The sequence below is a fragment of the Portunus trituberculatus genome, chromosome 30 (assembly GCF_017591435.1).
Source record: "Portunus trituberculatus isolate SZX2019 chromosome 30, ASM1759143v1, whole genome shotgun sequence".
Lineage (NCBI taxonomy): Eukaryota > Metazoa > Arthropoda > Malacostraca > Decapoda > Portunidae > Portunus > Portunus trituberculatus.
In genome coordinates, this window is record NC_059284.1 from 4,986,277 (window position 1) to 5,003,227 (window position 16,951).

General features: G+C 41.6%; 2 long non-coding RNA genes across 5 annotated transcripts; both read left to right on the forward strand.

Moving 5' to 3' along the window:
• The first annotated feature begins 1,298 nt into the window (after positions 1-1,298).
• Positions 1,299-12,805, forward strand: LOC123510948. Of its 4 annotated transcripts, none has more exons than XR_006676657.1 (8): positions 1,299-1,344; positions 7,438-7,526; positions 8,875-8,992; positions 10,437-10,567; positions 10,704-10,859; positions 11,254-11,394; positions 11,616-11,820; positions 11,959-12,805. It is a non-coding gene; the product is annotated as an uncharacterized LOC123510948 (long non-coding RNA). The 4 variants fall into 4 exon arrangements; XR_006676655.1 differs by having other exon boundaries at positions 1,328-1,344; positions 10,433-10,567; XR_006676658.1 differs by having other exon boundaries at positions 1,328-1,344; positions 10,433-10,567; positions 11,254-11,346.
• A 3,070-nt stretch (positions 12,806-15,875) lies between these two features.
• On the forward strand, positions 15,876-16,795 carry LOC123510803. The gene is made up of 3 exons (XR_006676605.1): positions 15,876-16,020; positions 16,261-16,367; positions 16,532-16,795. It is a non-coding gene; the product is annotated as an uncharacterized LOC123510803 (long non-coding RNA).
• Positions 16,796-16,951: the final 156 nt, after the last annotated feature.

Sequence of the window (16,951 nt, forward strand, 5' to 3'; positions counted from 1 at the left end):
CACCCATGACACACACACACACACACACACACACACACACACACACACACTCTCTCAGTTACCTCATACAGAAATGTGTCCTAGTTATAATATTTTGGGTCTCCTCTAAGTATATGGAGAGCCAAAGTTTGTTATGAAGGGACACTGCTGGGATTTGTAAGGGTGCATGTTGTCATTATTACTGCTGGTGTTGTGGCCTGGTGAGTGGTGGTGCCAGGTGAGGGAGGGCACACTGTCACACTCCAAGGGCACCAGTAGTGTGGGCAACCTTCCTGTCTTCTGCCCTGGATATATTTCTTTTTTATCTTTTTTTTTTTTTCTCTCTCTCTGTGTCTCTTCACGTGGTGTGTTTTGTTTGTCTTGTTTTTGTGTCTTTTTCCATTTTTGTGGTTATTTTTCTGGAAACAATGTTTATTTATTTTGTTTATTTATTCATTCATATATCTGTTTATTTATTTGCGTCTCTATCCTTGTGACAATTTTACTTTATATTTATTTTTCTGAGATTTTTTCATTTATTTTATTTATTCATTCATTCATCTATTTATTATTATTTTTTTCTTCTTTATCCTTGTCACGTTTTTTTTTTCTGTGTCCTTATAATGAATGTTCAGTTTTGTTTTGTTTTCATTCATTTATTTATTCATTTTTCTTGTCCCAGTGTTATGGTGTGTAGAGTGCATGGGTGACACATGAAAGAGAACACAAAGGTCTCACTTAATTCATCATATACGCCTTCCTGATTCACTATTATTGTATTTCCTTTAATATTAAAATAGTGTGTTTCTTTCTAAGTATGATTTAGTGTGTATATCGAAACAAGAAAACAACAAAAACACTTCGCTTCTCTTGTTTATCTCTATATTTCTGCTCATTGCACAAAAAAACGTGATCTTTTACATCTAAATTAAATAATAGATAAATATATACTACATTTTTGTTTTGGTTCATAAAAAAAAGTAATGGAATGAAATAAATAAATAAAACTTTATGCTCCTGTAATATAATGTAAAATAAAACTTGTTAAGCATTTGTAAGTGTGATGTTTGAATCAATTGTAGACACCAGAGAGAGAGAGAGAGAGAGAGAGAGAGAGAGAGAGAGAGAGAGAACCTACCCCCTAGCCATGAAAATTAACGCACACACATGAGAGAGAGAGAGAGAGAGAGGGAGGATCATTTTTCTTTTTTTACTGCCCCAGCCGAGCTTCAGTGTGCTTCTGATCGTGTTAGAGTTAGGATGTGCTCCTCCTTTGCTCCTCGCCGCCTAGTTCTCCTTTCACCCGCAGCAGGAACAACATGGGACACTGACAGTTGATGGAAAGGCTCAACATTTCAGGAAGAGGTAGGCCTAAGTGTGTCTCGATATGTGAGTAATGTGTGCGTTTTCAATATAGAGTCACGTCAAAGTATCATAGTGTTTCATGATGACTCGAAGCAATGGAGATGGTTTGAATCTGCTTCACGCCCCGACTCTACTCTCAAAAGGCTGTAGGTTAGAGACTTTTTTTTTTAGATTGATTTTATGGTTCTAGCGATAGATTAACAAGATACCTACATCATAAATAGAGGAAATACTCGTGGGAACCCGGCCAAGCATCTCTGTGGTCTTTGAAAACAGTTGTGGTGAGAGAGTAGCTTCACAATACAGAGTGAGGAGGAAGTGGCGAGCGGCGGAGTGACTTTATGGTTCCAGCGATAGAATAACAAAATATCTACACCATAAATACCGGAAACACTCATGAGAACTTGGCTAAGCATCTTTGTGGTCCTTAAAAAGAAAACAAAAAAAAACTTGTGAAAGAGAAGCTTCATGATACGGAGCGGTGGCAAGTGGTGGGCGGGTCGTGGCGAGATTTCATGCCAGTAAAAGTTTGAGTAAATACGGCACGTCCTTGGCCTTCACAACCAGACGCTGAGGTATTCATGTCTGTGAGTACTGGGAAGTGTGAACTGAGTGCTAATGTAATGTTGACAAAAGGTTACTTTCTTTGTGGCTCAGTGGCGCATCGAGGAGCAAAACTTTAGCCAGGCTTAGCGACGTGAAATTATTGAACTCTAAGGCTCATAATTAAGTCACAGAATCTCATTCAGCCTTTATAGACTGTCTGTATAGTATTACACTATACACCAGGCTGTCTGTATTGTATAGTATTACACTGTACACCAGACTGTCTGTATAGTATTACACTATACACCCTTGCTCAGAATAAATAAAAGCTTGGAGGCGGGGCTTCAGCCCTTTAAGCTCTTACCCTGGATCCATCAGTGTTCCCTGGCGTCCTGCAGCAGGGCAGGCCAGGGCAGGCAAGGCAGGATGCCGTACACCTCCATCGCCGCTACTCTGCCACCGCCATGCACCACGGCGAGGGTGAAGCGTTGCCGCTAAATTAATAAGATAATAAGTATTTCGGTTTATTTGGAATGACAGTTTAGAGAGTCAGCTGACACTTCACCGTATCATCATACTTATACCTTTACTTATATACGAACATCCATACACCTTAAGTGTACACAACCCCGTGGTGGCATCTGACATCCCGGTACGAGGGATGACCTCACACACACACACACACACTGCCAGTTGACTTGGTAGGAGTGTCGCATTAACATCACAACCATAACCACACCCCAACATCACAATAACACCATAGTACCACCACCACCACCACCACAACCCAACACCATAGTAACATTACCCAAACCACCACAATAACACCATCCTCATCGCACCAACACCATACCATACATGCCACACCACACCACACCATACATACCATACCACACCACACCACACCACACCACACTACACTACACTACGCTACATTACACTACACTACACTACACTACCACCACGAAGACCATCATTATCACCACTACTCCTACCACCACCACCAGACCACCACACCACACCATACAAATACTTCCTATACAAATTATATAGGTGTATTGACCACAACACCACCACAACCACCACCACCTTTGTATCATATTATATTAAGTACAGAATAACGCAGAATGCGTTTCCTCGTGCAAAAGAGGGGCCATATAGATCGCGGAGCCCTACGCACTGAAAGTGTTCAGCGTGTAGGCAGGGGCGGCCCTGACTACTACTACTACCACCACACACACACACACACACACACACCGCGTAGTGTAGTGGTTAGCACGCTCGACTCACAATCGAGAGGGCTGGGTTCGAGTCCCGGGAAGCGGCGAGGCTAATGGGCAAGCCTCTTAATGTGTGGCCCCTGTTCACCTAGCAGTAAATAGGTACGGGATGTAACTCGAGTGGTTGTGGCCTCGCTTTCCCGGTGTGTGGAGTGTGTTGTGGTCTCAGTCCTACCCGAAGATCGGTCTATGAGCTCTGAGCTCGCTCCGTAATGGGAAAGACTGGCTGGATGACCAGCAGGCGACCGAGGTGAATTACACACACACACACATTTCTTCCTGCACCAAGCTCAAGCACCATCAAGCAACACTACTTAATTAAGGTCAGTGGAATGATGCCATGGTGGGCGGCTGATAGAGCGGGTCGGGACGGGGCGGCTTCACCTCAGTCCACCTGAGGCTGGCGCCTCGTTTGCAACCCCCCAGTTCGTCAATGTTTTGCCAAATATCTAATGATTTCTACGTGTTTTCGTGTGTTTCTACGTTTAGTTATATAGATACAAGTAGTAGAAGGAAGAAGAAAGGAGAAATAAAGTAGGATAAGGAGGAAGTAAGGAGAAAGAGAGGAGAAAGACGAGTAGCTGCCAAGCACAAATATTTGAGTCTCTCTCCAATTATTTAGTATTTTACCTAATATCTAGTTATTTTAGGTGTTTTGATGTGTTTCTAGGCTCAGGTATGTAGATGAAAGCAACAGGAAGGAGAAAAAAAGAGAAAAAAATAGAAGACGAAGAAAAATAGAGAAAGGGAAGTGGAAGAAGAATCCGTAATATTAAGCAAAGTCTACCTTGTAATCCTAGCGGTCTTTATGATGGATTTCGGTGTTTTGGGGGAGGAATTAAGTTTGTTAGTGTTCAAATGATGCTAAAACACATATGCAATCCTTTTCGTCCCGGTCAGTACTGCTCTGGTACATAAATTGCTGTTTATGGTTATTATTCTTGTTATTTTGTTATTTATCTACTTCTTGTATTTTTTTTTATTTTCTCTTTCGTTTTCCTCTTCACCGTCATGATTTTTCTAATTTCCTATCTTCATCTTTTTGCTTTTCCGTTTTTTTTTTTCATTTTTTTTCTCTCAGCCTCTTCATTCTCTGTGTTCTCCTTTCGTTATTGTATCTTTGTTATAATCCATTCTGTCTTCTTCATTTCTACTCCTTTCTATTCTTTTACCTTCGTTATAATCCTCCTCGCCTTCTTCCTTCTTTTGTTCTTGTTTACTAAGTTATTTGGGTTTATCTCTCTATTTAAGTCCTCTTTCATTTTGTTGTGTTCGTATTGTAACACTGAGGTAATAAACTGCACCATATACATTGTATACACTATACTATACACACCACGCCCCTCTCTTAATGAACGAAAATTTGGGGAGATATCAGCCCCATCAGCTCCCACCCTTGATCCGCCAGTGTTCCCTGGCGTGCTACAGCATGGCAGGGCAGAGTAATGCAAGGTAGGGTGCCACACACCTCCACCACCGCCAAGCTGCCACCGCGGAGGTCAGTCTGCTAGATAAGCCTATAATTATAGTGACCCAGGCCCGGGCCCGGCGTGACAGGGCGGCTCAGGCCACCCATTCTGCATTCTTTGTTCAGGGTGTAGTGAACAGAGTGTCTCTGTTATACAGTGCCACAGTTAAGCCAGTAGCAAAAATGACACAGATGGAAAGATGGAAGGAAGGAATAAGGAAACAAGAGAGTTAAGGGTTAACACACCAATTATCAGGCACACACACACACACACACACACACACACACACACACACACACACACACACACACACACACACACACACACCGCCTGTTGAATTTGTGAAAGTGTAGTGTAAATATCTCCACCACCACCACTCCCCAAAACCACAGCACCACAACCATATCATACCATACCACACAACACCACACCACACAACACCAATACCACCACCACAACCCAAACACCACAGTACCACCATCACCACCACCACCACCAGAACACTATCACCAAAGACCACCACAATTACCACCACCCATTCATTACATCACCCCATACAAATACCTCCTATACAAATTACATAGGTACATTGACCACAACACCACCACAACCACCGCCATTACTAATCGATATATTAGAATATATTACCAAGGAGTTAGATGATGGAAATAGCATAGATGTTATATATCTAGATTTTAGCAAGGCGTTTAATAAGGTACCGCATAGGAGGCTAGTGTACAAATTGAGACTACATGGGATAGGGGGTAGGTTAGTTGATTGGATTAGTGAATGGCTTTCTGATAGGAAACAGAGAGTAGTATTAAATGGGGCAATGTCTGAGTGGAAGGAAGTGGTTAGTGGGGTACCCCAAGGATCAGTGCTAGGACCTCTTCTTTTCTTGGTGTACATTAACGATTTAGATATAGGAATTAGTATCAAAGTATCAAAGTTTGCAGATGATACTAAGATAGCTTGTGCAGTACAGGGTGAAAAGGACAATTACATAATACAACGACACCTGGACAGGCTGATAGCATGGGCAGACAGGTGGCAGATGGAGTTTAATTCTAATAAGTGTCAGGTTATGCATTTAGGTAAAGACAACACAAACTTTAGCTATGAGATGGAGGGATGTTGGCTAGAGGCAGTATAGGAAGGAAAGGATTTAGGAGTAGTGATAGACAGGACAATGAAACTTTCAAAGCAATGTTTAGAAGCAAGAAATAGGGCAAATATGATCCTGGGTTTTATAAATAGAAATGTTAGTTATAAAAGTAAGGAAGTGGTGCGTAGCTTATATAATTCCTATGTTAGGCCCCATTTAGAGTATTGCATACAGGCCTGGTCACCCCACTATAGGCAGGATATCAACATGTTAGAAGCAGTTCAGAGAAGAGCATCTAGGATGATACCAGCATTAAAGTGCCTGGAGTATAGAGATAGATTAAAGGAATTAAACATGTTTTCATTTGAGAGGAGATGTATAAGAGGGGATATGATAGAGTTATTTAAAATGTTCTCAGATACAAACTACATAGATGTGAGATCTTTCTTTACCTTAGAGGAGGGAAATAGGACTAGAAATCATGGCAGGAAGATTAGAAAGCAAGGCTGCAGGTTAGATATAAGAAAATATTTTTTTAGTCATAGGGTGGTAGACTTCTGGAATGCATTGCCAGAGAGGGTTGTAAATAGCACTAGTTTGACAATGTTTAAAAACAGATTAGATAAGCACTTAAATTTATTAGATTTATTAGATAAAGAGTTATGATATGAGGAGGGAGAAAAGAGAAGGAAGCACAGATGAGAGAACATAGAGAGGGAAATCTGCAAGAACGAGCTATGCAGGCCTTCGTGTGGCCACCACTCCATTAAAACATGCTGGAATTTTAAAAGAGTATTTCTCGTGTTGATATTGCAGAAAACTTGTTACTGTGTCATTAGAATTACAGAAATATAGATAGATAAGCGGATAATTTGATGTGTTGATAGGTATGTAAATGGATAGTTGGATAAACAAACATATAGATGGATAGGTAGGCATATAGATAAGTCCATGAATTCGTAGATGATTAACAAGTTAGATGTGTAGGGAGATAGAAAAATGTTTATATTCCTTTATTTATCATCACTTCACCCTTATTTATTACCAGAAACACTCGTATAATCAGGCGATGGAAATAGAGAATGAGAAATAACATAGTCTGCCTTTTAAGCCCAGCTGGAGATGCCAAGACTCCCTGTACAACAAAATACAATTTAATATTTCCTCTTTTGCCAAATAACCAAATCTTGAACACAATAACAAAGGGAGATGTCACAATAGCCAGTAAATCCTTATGTGGTGTTTGTACAAGTAGAGTGTCTCATTAACAAGAGATTTAGTAACAGATAGTTATCATAAACATTTGTACACGCGTGCTCCCTTCACAGACACCTTCTGCTGCGAGTGGGGCGACAGTAGTTGTCTAGTGGTCGTGGTGACGGTAAGTGTGGTGGTGCTGCCGGTTGTTATACTGTCCCGTACACACACACCCACACGCACATAGCCATAAACTCTCAAAAGACACTCTTATATACGGAAAACACTCGTAAGCACACTCAAAACACCTCCATACACATCCAAAACATGCCTACCCAAGCACACACACAGCCATGGACACTCAAAAGACACTCTTATATACTGAAAACTCTCATAAACACACTCAAAACACCCCCACACACATCCAAAACATGCCTATGTATGCCCAAACACACACACACATAAGTGAAGTGAAGTGTTGCTCTGTTACCAACAGTTTTCAAGCAGCGGGGAATCACCAAGGAAGACAAGCAGTCCAAGGCTTCACCACAAGCTCCCACACTGCCTTATCTTCATCAATTAAAGGTATATATAAGGCCATTCACTTACTGCTAGGTTAACTTTACATATGAGAGTGAAAACAGTAGTCAAATATTGAAAAGTGATGATATAGCGAGCATTAAAAAGAGCAAGTCGTTTGTATTAGCCGCTGATATTTGCTTCCTTTACTTACCGTAAGCCAAACATGTGTCAGAATGGAACCATTTGTCTGCCATTTCATATACCATAGTTAAAAGTTGTCTGTATGGCTTAATTTTGGCTAGGTGAGATGATAAAGGCTAAATATGGAGGTCCCGCCGCCATCTTTCCCGGTGTTGCCTCAGGTCCGCCTCCCCCTCTAGGTCCCCCAGCCATCCCTCTACCCCCGCCAGCCTTCTGGCAGGGTGAGAGTGATTACTTTTTTTATATATTTCCTGACGTTAATATTACGCTTCCATGGTATGATTTTATGGTTTCTATAAATGTTTCGTTGTGTTTGAAGTGTATTCCGCGCCTGTGTTGGATAAATATGTGGCATTTAGTGGTGTTTTGTGGCGTATGTTAAAGGCTTTTTAACGGTCAAAATTTTCCCTTTCGATTTATGAGTTTTTTTTATTTAAAGGTATAAGTGGGCCTTTGAGGCATCACAGGATCGCCTGTTCTCTTTTAAGCGTGAAATCAATCTATTGAGTGAAATATGTGGACTTTGAAATGGTGTTTGGTGGTGTTGAAAAAGTGTCTTATTTTTCTTTATTTTATTTGGTCATGTTTGTGCTTCTCGGTGTAACTCGCTGTAGAATGCCCTAAAAGATAGCGCAGATTCCGTGAAATATGGTAAAATACTCGCCAAGTGAAAATGGCTTGACTTTGCAGGGCGTTTCATCAAATTTATAAGTTTGAATGTTTTTATATTTAGCATACTTAATTTAGACATTTTTTAGAAACTAGTTAAGCTGGAGTTGTTTTGTTATTTTGAAAATTAGTTTTACTATTTATCACGTCATAAAATAATAGGCATTCGGCGGTGGCTTCGTTTTTTCGAAAAGTCATTTTTGAAATGAAATGATTTACGTAATTTAGCCGAGTCACCTCCGCTCCCGTTCTCTGTGATGGCCACAGTCTAGGTGGTGACCCAACATAGCCCCAGGCTGCCGCCTCTTTTTCAAACCCGCAGTTCGCCAATATTTTGGCTAATATCTAGTGATTCCTGCGTGTATTCATGTGTTTCTGGGTTCAAGTATGTAGATATTAGTAGCAGAAGGAGGAAGAAAGGAGAAATAAAGGAGAATAAGGAAGAAGGAAAGAGAAAAGGAGGAGAAGCCAAGTCACAACACAGTCTCCCTCCACATCCTTAATATTTTGCCTAATATCTAATGTTCTGATGTGTTTCTAGGCTCAGACGTGTAGATGGAAGCAATTGAAGGAAGAAGAAAGAGAAATAAAGGAGGAAGACCAAGAAGAAACGAGAAATAGAGGCGGAATAGAAGAAGGTGCCAAGGTGTAATATTTAGGTAAGTGCCCCTTTTAATTCTTTATAATGTATTTTGCTGGTTTTTGGTACGCATTTGGGGTGTTTTACGTGTGTTGCAGTGTGTTTTGAGGTGTTATAAGTGTGTTTTTGGGTGCATTTCGTATGTTTTCAGTGTGTTTTAGGTCCCTTAGGTGTATTTGACGTGCTTTGAGCGTGGTGTAGAGGCGTGTATAAGTATTGGTATGTGTTCAGTGTTTTGAGGGTGTTGCATGGTGTTTTGAGTGTGTTTTGCGGTAGTTTTTAGTGTTTCCAGTGATTTTTGAGTGTACTGGGTGTGTCTAGTGAGTTTTGGGTGTTTTTTGTAGCATTTTCAGGTGTTGTAGGCTGTTTTGAGTGTGTCTAGGGTGTGTTTGAGTGTCATGTGTTTTTTGTGTGTACTGGGTGTTTCTAGTGAGTTTTGGCTGTGTTTTCCGACATTTTGAGGTGTTGCAGAGTTTTTTTAGGGGGTTTGGGGTAGTTTTGAGTATTTCAAGTGGTTTTAGTGCATATTAGGATGATTTCTTTATAAAATGGGTGTCTAGAGTAATGTGTGTTTGGAGTCATTTTGAAGTGTTTCATGGTAATTTTGCTGTGTTTTCGGATAAAATTGAGTGCTTTAAGTAGTTTTTGTGTAAACCAGGGGTCATGTGTGTGTGTGTGTGTGTGTGTGTGTGTGTGTGTATAGAAGATACTTGTAACTTGGGTGTCTCTGGTGTGTTTTGAGTGAGCTTTTGTATTTTGAGGTGTTGCAGGGTGTTTTGAAAGTGATTAAAATGGTTTTTGTGTGTGTCGGTGTGTGTATAGGGTGTGTTTTGTGGTGTGGTGTTGGTATTAGTGTATATCTAGTGAATTGTAAGTGCATTTGTTGGTACTTTGAGGTGTTGCATGGTGGCAGTATCCAAGGGGATGTGACAAAGCTACGTTGAAGAATTTCAAATTCTTGACCAATATAACAGGTTCAGCAGAATGTTCCAAATTGATACGTACAGTAAACTGAACAATGGTTTTAGTATTTTGTAAGCACGAGCATGAATTTGTAAGTGATCACTGAGTCGGTAGGTTTATGTGTGGGTGGGGTTAATTCACAGTACATAAGCTGGAGAACAATAAGATGAAAATAATGACAAATAGTTAATTTGTTTCGCAATATACATAGAGGTGAATGACCTTGGTTCCCTTTCTTATTGTAGGCAACAGTGATGTGAACCTTTAGACTGTCTGTGTGGGGGTGTAGTTTTTGTTGTCTATCTGTTATTTGTGTCTAAAGGAAAGATGGAGGACTGTGATGAACAGGATTGATGTAACTTATTGCTAGGGATTCTTTCTCTCATAAAACACCATCTATTCCATCTAAATTGACCTTAACATAGTCTAAGTCATGAATAATAGTGGTGTTAAAATAGAAAGCCAGCATCTCACTCACACAATACAATGTTGGCAGACAGACCTACAGACGACCACCGCACGGAAGAGCAACGACTTACGTGCCTCAGACAGTCAGTTCTCCTAGGGCGGTGTCAGTGGCATCCCGAAGCAGCGCATGTGTGACGGCTTCAGTGACTGCAGTAACGGAGAGGTGAGGAGAAGGCCTTGCTTAACTCGTGGCCTCAACTCCATTGTTTCATATAAAAGTTGCAGGTTTTCTTACATTGTATACAGTATAACAAAATGTCAACTTGACAGTACTGAAGCAAATGCCTTCCTTGTGGCAGGATGAGTTTGTGCAGCTGTGTGGCATTGACGAGTGCCAGGAGAAGAATGTCGGGTGTGTGTGAGCACCTGTGCATCAACACTCGAGAGTCATACTGCTACTACTGCCAGTGCCGGACATGCAGAATACAGACTCGTCAGGAAGTTCAACTGTGAAGGTGAGTCCTGCCTATACTGACACTGTCACCCTACGGTCTGTCTTCTTAAACTTGTCAGCCCTTCATCTCTACATTTAGTAGCAGCCTAAAGAAGTTAGTGTGCTATTCTAGGGTACTTTTGTTATTCTTGGCATGCATGAACATGCATTTTTCTCACGAGTATGACTAAGATCAGCGATTTGCGGATAGGTTGTTCTTTATGATTAAGTATAATTCTATCTTGCCATATGCATTTCTCATAAGTACTGATATAATTTATGTAGTTTTCCTTAACGTATTGCTGAATCTGTGTCCCTGAAATGCGTGTAAATCTGTCGTTACCTCCTCTTTTTTAACCTCTATCCTTACTTTCTACTAAATCTGTGTTTCTGAGAGTGTAATTCTCCACCCTCAGACGTTGACGAGTGCGTGGAGACGCCAGATCCTCTCCAGCAACGGTCAGGAGAAGACGGTCATTGAAGTATCAAGTCCCCAAGCTGGCATGGTGGTGGGTGTTGTGCTGGGCTCTCTTGGGGTTTTTTGCCTAGCTGTTGGTGTAAGTAAAATAGTTTTTCACTTCTTTATGCTGTGGGGTCTTGTTGTCAATGTGCTGTGGCTAAGATGGCGTAATTAAGTAGTGGGTGAGATTGTACCAAACTTTAAACACTTCTTCTAAATAGTTTTTGACACACTGAGAATATTCCAATACTGTATAGTTAGCCGACTCATACTTTATACCTTTCTTTTCATCTCATCTGCAACATTTTGTCTGTACAGATGTTTGTCGGGTTTCTGAAGATGCGTCGATGTGTTATCCACGCAAGCTTCCCCAACCCACCCAGTGTTCCACAAGACGACAGGCACTGAGGAGGACGGGAGCGAGCGGCTGCATGCACACCTGAACGGGACGACATTATATTCGTCCCACAGGAGTATGACTACAGCGAAGAAAGCCCAGAATAAAGTGTTTAGTGACAATGATGTGAGTATTATGGTTTGCACATTATACTTTAATCTCCACGTGTCTCATTTTAAAAGGTTTTGAACTTTTTCTTCTTATTTTTTTTCAGAACTTATTACTGTTGACGCCATTTCAATATTGTTCCATCTCTTGTTCCAGGATTCAGAACTACTAACACCAAAGGGTTTGGAGTGAACGTGAAAGACATACAACAGACACCAGACTGCTACTGCTGGTGTTGCCAAACGAACAAGAAGAGCAGGAGGAGGAGGAGGAGAAGAAGATGGTGATTCTTAGAGAGGTGCCAATGAAGTTCTGAAGGTTGGCCACAAATCTTCATCACTAGTGTAGTGTATTTCATTGACCATTTGTAGAGTGGGTGGATAGATTTGTAGATTTTGTAGACAGCTATCGTTTATGCCTTAAGGACCAAATGACCAACGTTTTCACTCAACGTGTTCACTCCATGCTGGAGTTCACCATGGAGAAACACGTAGTGAATGAAGATAGCGTTCCTTGTTAGGAGACGCCATCTTCTTAATGAGGGAGTGTAGCGAGCATGCTGGCTACTGGCTAGTCACACATCAACAGCTGTGTCTTGCTGCCAGGCCATGACAGAAAATTAGTACCAAGTAATAGTTGGTAAGGGTAGTAGTAGTAGTAGTAGTAGTGGAGTGCTTCTCACCCTCTTGCAAGGTGTGATGTAGACGTGGCTCTGTCTGTAGTGATCACAACAACCTGTTCCTTCTTGTGTCTCGAAGATAGACCACAAAAGTGTCCTTTTTGTTTTCTGGGGTGAAGCACAAAGGTATTGTTACGTAACGTGTTTCCGAAGATGATGTTTTGTGAGTCTTTCAATGCAATACTTAATTTAAGTTTCTGGCCAATGTGTTACCACGTGGTGCAGTTTTTGTTACTTGTATTTATTTTTCATACCTATTGATATGGCATTATTTTGTGAATGATACTCCTGTATATTTCTAAGGCAACACAATATCTCTTGATATAATAAAATGCATAATGTATCGACCTGTTTTCCTATCAGTTGAAAGAGATTCAAAACAATATCTGGTTTGCAAGTGAAGTGAAATTAGTCAACAATTTGTTGCATGTCGCCACAGCGTCAGAGGTGATATGATGTCACAATATAGTTGCATGGAAATACTAGTAGTAATGTGTAAACTGAATGCATGCCAGTGTGGTGGTGTTGCTGCTTACCTCACCACTCGCTATCGCCGTCGCCTCTTTCCCATGGCACTTTTCCAAGATAAAGAGTTATGATATGAGGAGGGAGAAAAGAGAAGGAAGCACAGATGAGAGAACATAGAGAGGGAAATCTGCAAGAACGAGCTATGCAGGCCTTCGTGTGGCCACCACTCCATTAAAACAAATGACACCATTAAATTGTCTCTGTATGTGGTGTCTGTCTATTGGTGGACCACACCAAGTGTCTTCTCTCTAGGTTCATTCCTGTATATTGTATAGCATTCAGCTTGCACAATGTCAACTAATATCCTCTTCTGAAAACTGGGTGTTTTGATGAGATAGTTTGTTATACTCTTAATTCCTTCTATTCTTTCGTGTTCTTCTCTTCCTTTTCACTCTCACTCACTCACTCACTTGTATACTATCATCTGATACTCTCACTGATAGATTGACTGACTGACTGACTGACTGTCTAACTAACTAAGAAGTTGTGTAGGTGTGTGGTGTGCGTGGCCAGGCACGTGTTGCTGTACGTGAGTGTGCACGTTTAGCGATCTGGCAAATATATAGAGAACCTGTGAAAGACAAAAAAAAAAAAAAAAAAAAAAAAAGCAAGATACGAGGGGTATCCGATAAGTGTGTAACACCAAATAGAACTCGCCTACGCTTCCACCCACGTCCACGCCCGTACTAGGTGGGTTGATGAGCATGTAGTGAGATCGGGAGGGGTAGGCATGCCAACAAAGTCGATATAGGCGACAGAACACGGTATATAGGCAGAGGTTGGCGAAGAAATAGATGACACCTTTCTGTCCTGCTGGTGGAGATGTTTACATACAATGATTTACCGATCTTTTAGCGACTTTTCAAGGTGGATCTGGTGACGTAGAATATTTTCATTTGGCAACTGCACACCTCCACCACAACAACCACCATCAGTTCCTCCCTCCACCACGGACATAATAAACACGTCTTGAAGGAAGGTTAGTCCGCCGCCCAGAGTCACCTCGGCTGGCTGGCTGGCCACCCCACGGTACTACTGTAGACGAGCGGTGGCGCGGCGGCGGTCGGGGTTAAGGGTGAAACACTGTATATGAATATTTTTTGTGCATTAAGGCGGGTACACACTTGTTGCATTTCCACGTATCGTATCATCGTTACATAGCAATGTAGACGGAATAGCGTTGCACAGTTGGGTGTCGAAATATGATACATAGTTACGCAACGGGTTCGATCCCCCATTTGTCGGTCTTTCGGCGTCACCTCAAAGGAATGATACACAACTCACCAACCCTCGTGTGTGTGTGTGTGTGTGTGTGTGTGTGGACTGGCAGGGTGGCATTGTCGCGATGCAAGTTCAGTGTTGTCTTGGACGGGCACGAGTATTTTTACAATTTTGAACCCAATTGCAGAGAAACTCAAAAATGAGTTGGGTGTATCCTTGTCGTTTTGATACAGTCCCGTGTGATAGGGAACTCTTGGTAGACTAATGATTGTTGTAGATGTACCAGATAACTACATTGGATTAATGTAAAGAGTAATTTTGCGTAAAAGCTGTTGTATGTATGAGAGAACTACCATGAAGCAGCCAGGGTTCATGTAAACCGAGAATATGAAACTTTGAGGTTTACTTGGTTCACCTGACGGTGGTGCATGGCAGAAGCAGACTGGGACTGGTAGAGGTGGTGTGGATGGTGGTGGACTGGTGGCGGCGAAGTGAGCTCCGCCAAAGACTTAAGGCGCGTTTTTGATAGTCCACGCATAAGGCAGCCTTAAGCCTGGCTTAAGGCTGACGTCATTTTGTGTTCTTTCATGTCCCCAAACTTGAGCCAGAGCGTAGCCCGCTTTAAGGCAGGGCCGGCCAAACTCAAGCCAGCTGCAGAGCAGGCTCGACTTTCCGCTAGCCAGTTGTGACGTCACATGTAAATAAACAAATGATAAGACATGACGAATGAATGCTCCATTAGCTGCTGTTGATAGTTCTGCACCAAACTGAATGCTGTTTCAGTATCTTCTGGTATCTCTGGCAAGTCTGGAAACATGATGGACTGGACTGTTGATGCAGGGAGGAAAGATAGCAACTAGGATGATACCAGCTTTGAAGCGCCTGGAATATAGAGATAGATTAAAGGCATTAAACATGTTTTCATTTGAGAGGAGATGTATAAGAGGATATTTAAAATGTTCTCAGATACAAACTACATAGATGTGAGATCTTTCTTTACCTTAGAGGAGGGAAGTAGGACTAGAAATCATGGCAGGAAGATTAGAAAGCAAGGCTGCAGGTTAGATATAAGAAAATATTTCTTTAGTCATAGGGTGGTAGACTTCTGGAATGCATTGCCAGAGACGGTTGTAAATAGCACTAGTTTGACAATGTTTAAAAACAGATTAGATAAGCACTTAAATTTATTAAATTTATAATTATGTATAGCGCTGCATGATAGTTTTTATAAGAAATTTACTATAGTTAAACAAGACATGATCCCCATGTATGGGGACCACAAATTGTAGAGGATTTCGCTGCAGGACTTACCCCTGTTAATGGGCCAAATATTTAGAATTAGTATATAATGTATTGTGTACTTGTAAGTGTAACTTTAAGTACTGATGACGAGGTCGCTGTGCGACTGATACAGGATAACCTAGATGGGCCCTGGTGGCCCTTTGCTATCCTATTATTTATGTTATGTTATGTTATGTTATGGAGGAAAGATAAGTTACAAAGCTGCAGCATATCTTGCACTTCCTGTTCGTCTGCCATCTTTATTGTTGTCATCTGTCAGCTGGTGACTGGTCACGTGATCGAAGGTCTAGCAGGCCCGTTTTCCATTGTCCCAGGTTCTGCTTAAGCCTGCCTTAAGGCGAGGTCTAGCCGTAGGGGCATTAAAAAACGCAGCTTAAATCCCCCGCTGTGACGTCACAATCAGTCGACTACATCATGGAGGCAAGGGGAGGCAGGAGCTCGGCAGTCAGAGCACATTTTCGTCCCTTTCCTCACCTCCAGTCACGGAAGTAAGTGTGTACAGTACATGAGCGTTGCATGGGAAGGTGTGGTGGAGTGGCCGAGGGAAGTACAGAAGGCCAGGTGAAAGACAGAGTAGTGAGATGAGTGTTGTGAAGGGGAGGGAGAAGGCTGACGGTTAAATGCGTATGATAAACAATTGAATATTATTGTGAGTACTTTTTTCTCAGTTATAAGCAGATATCATGTACACTTAATTAACTTTTCATCTATTTATCTATCGATTCCAGTATGATAACACTACAACTTTGAATCTACAGCCAGACATACCCCAGCTGATCTCAAGTTCCCCAGAAGCACTCAGACGCTTACCCACTCCACACACCAGTGACCAGCAGTAAGAGTGAGGTGCTGACAGTGGCTAGTAGCGAGAGAAGCTGCGTACTGCCCCGCCACTGACACACCTTGCGGGCTAGCTTGAAATTATTGCATTAGGCGCTGCAACTGATTAGGTCATATGGCACCGCTAGGGTTGACAGGAGAACGCTGTATCTCCTACAGGGCAACTAGGTTTGGCGAGGATTCAAACACGAGCCGCCTTAGCCAACTACGACACCCAGCCAGTCAAGGAGGTGGGAGAGACTTGCTGGATGAGGCGTTGGACCAGTTCACTGTGAAAGAAATCAGTCACCAATGGGAATTATAGTGAGTAACATTGCAGGTTTACTTCACATATATTGATAAAGGCGCTAACATCACTTGACTGTGTTTGTTGTTGTGGGCGACACGGAGTATTACTAAGAACAGCACGGATTATGGCAAGATTAGCAAAAATTCCATTACAATATAAATAGCAGTTCCATTACAATGGTAGTAAAAATGTTTGCTTGAAAAGCTAGCCCTAAAAATAGATAGTGAAAACCATTAAAACTGTGCAAAACTCTAAAACTGCCCAAAAATTCCCAAAATGGCCAGAAAAAT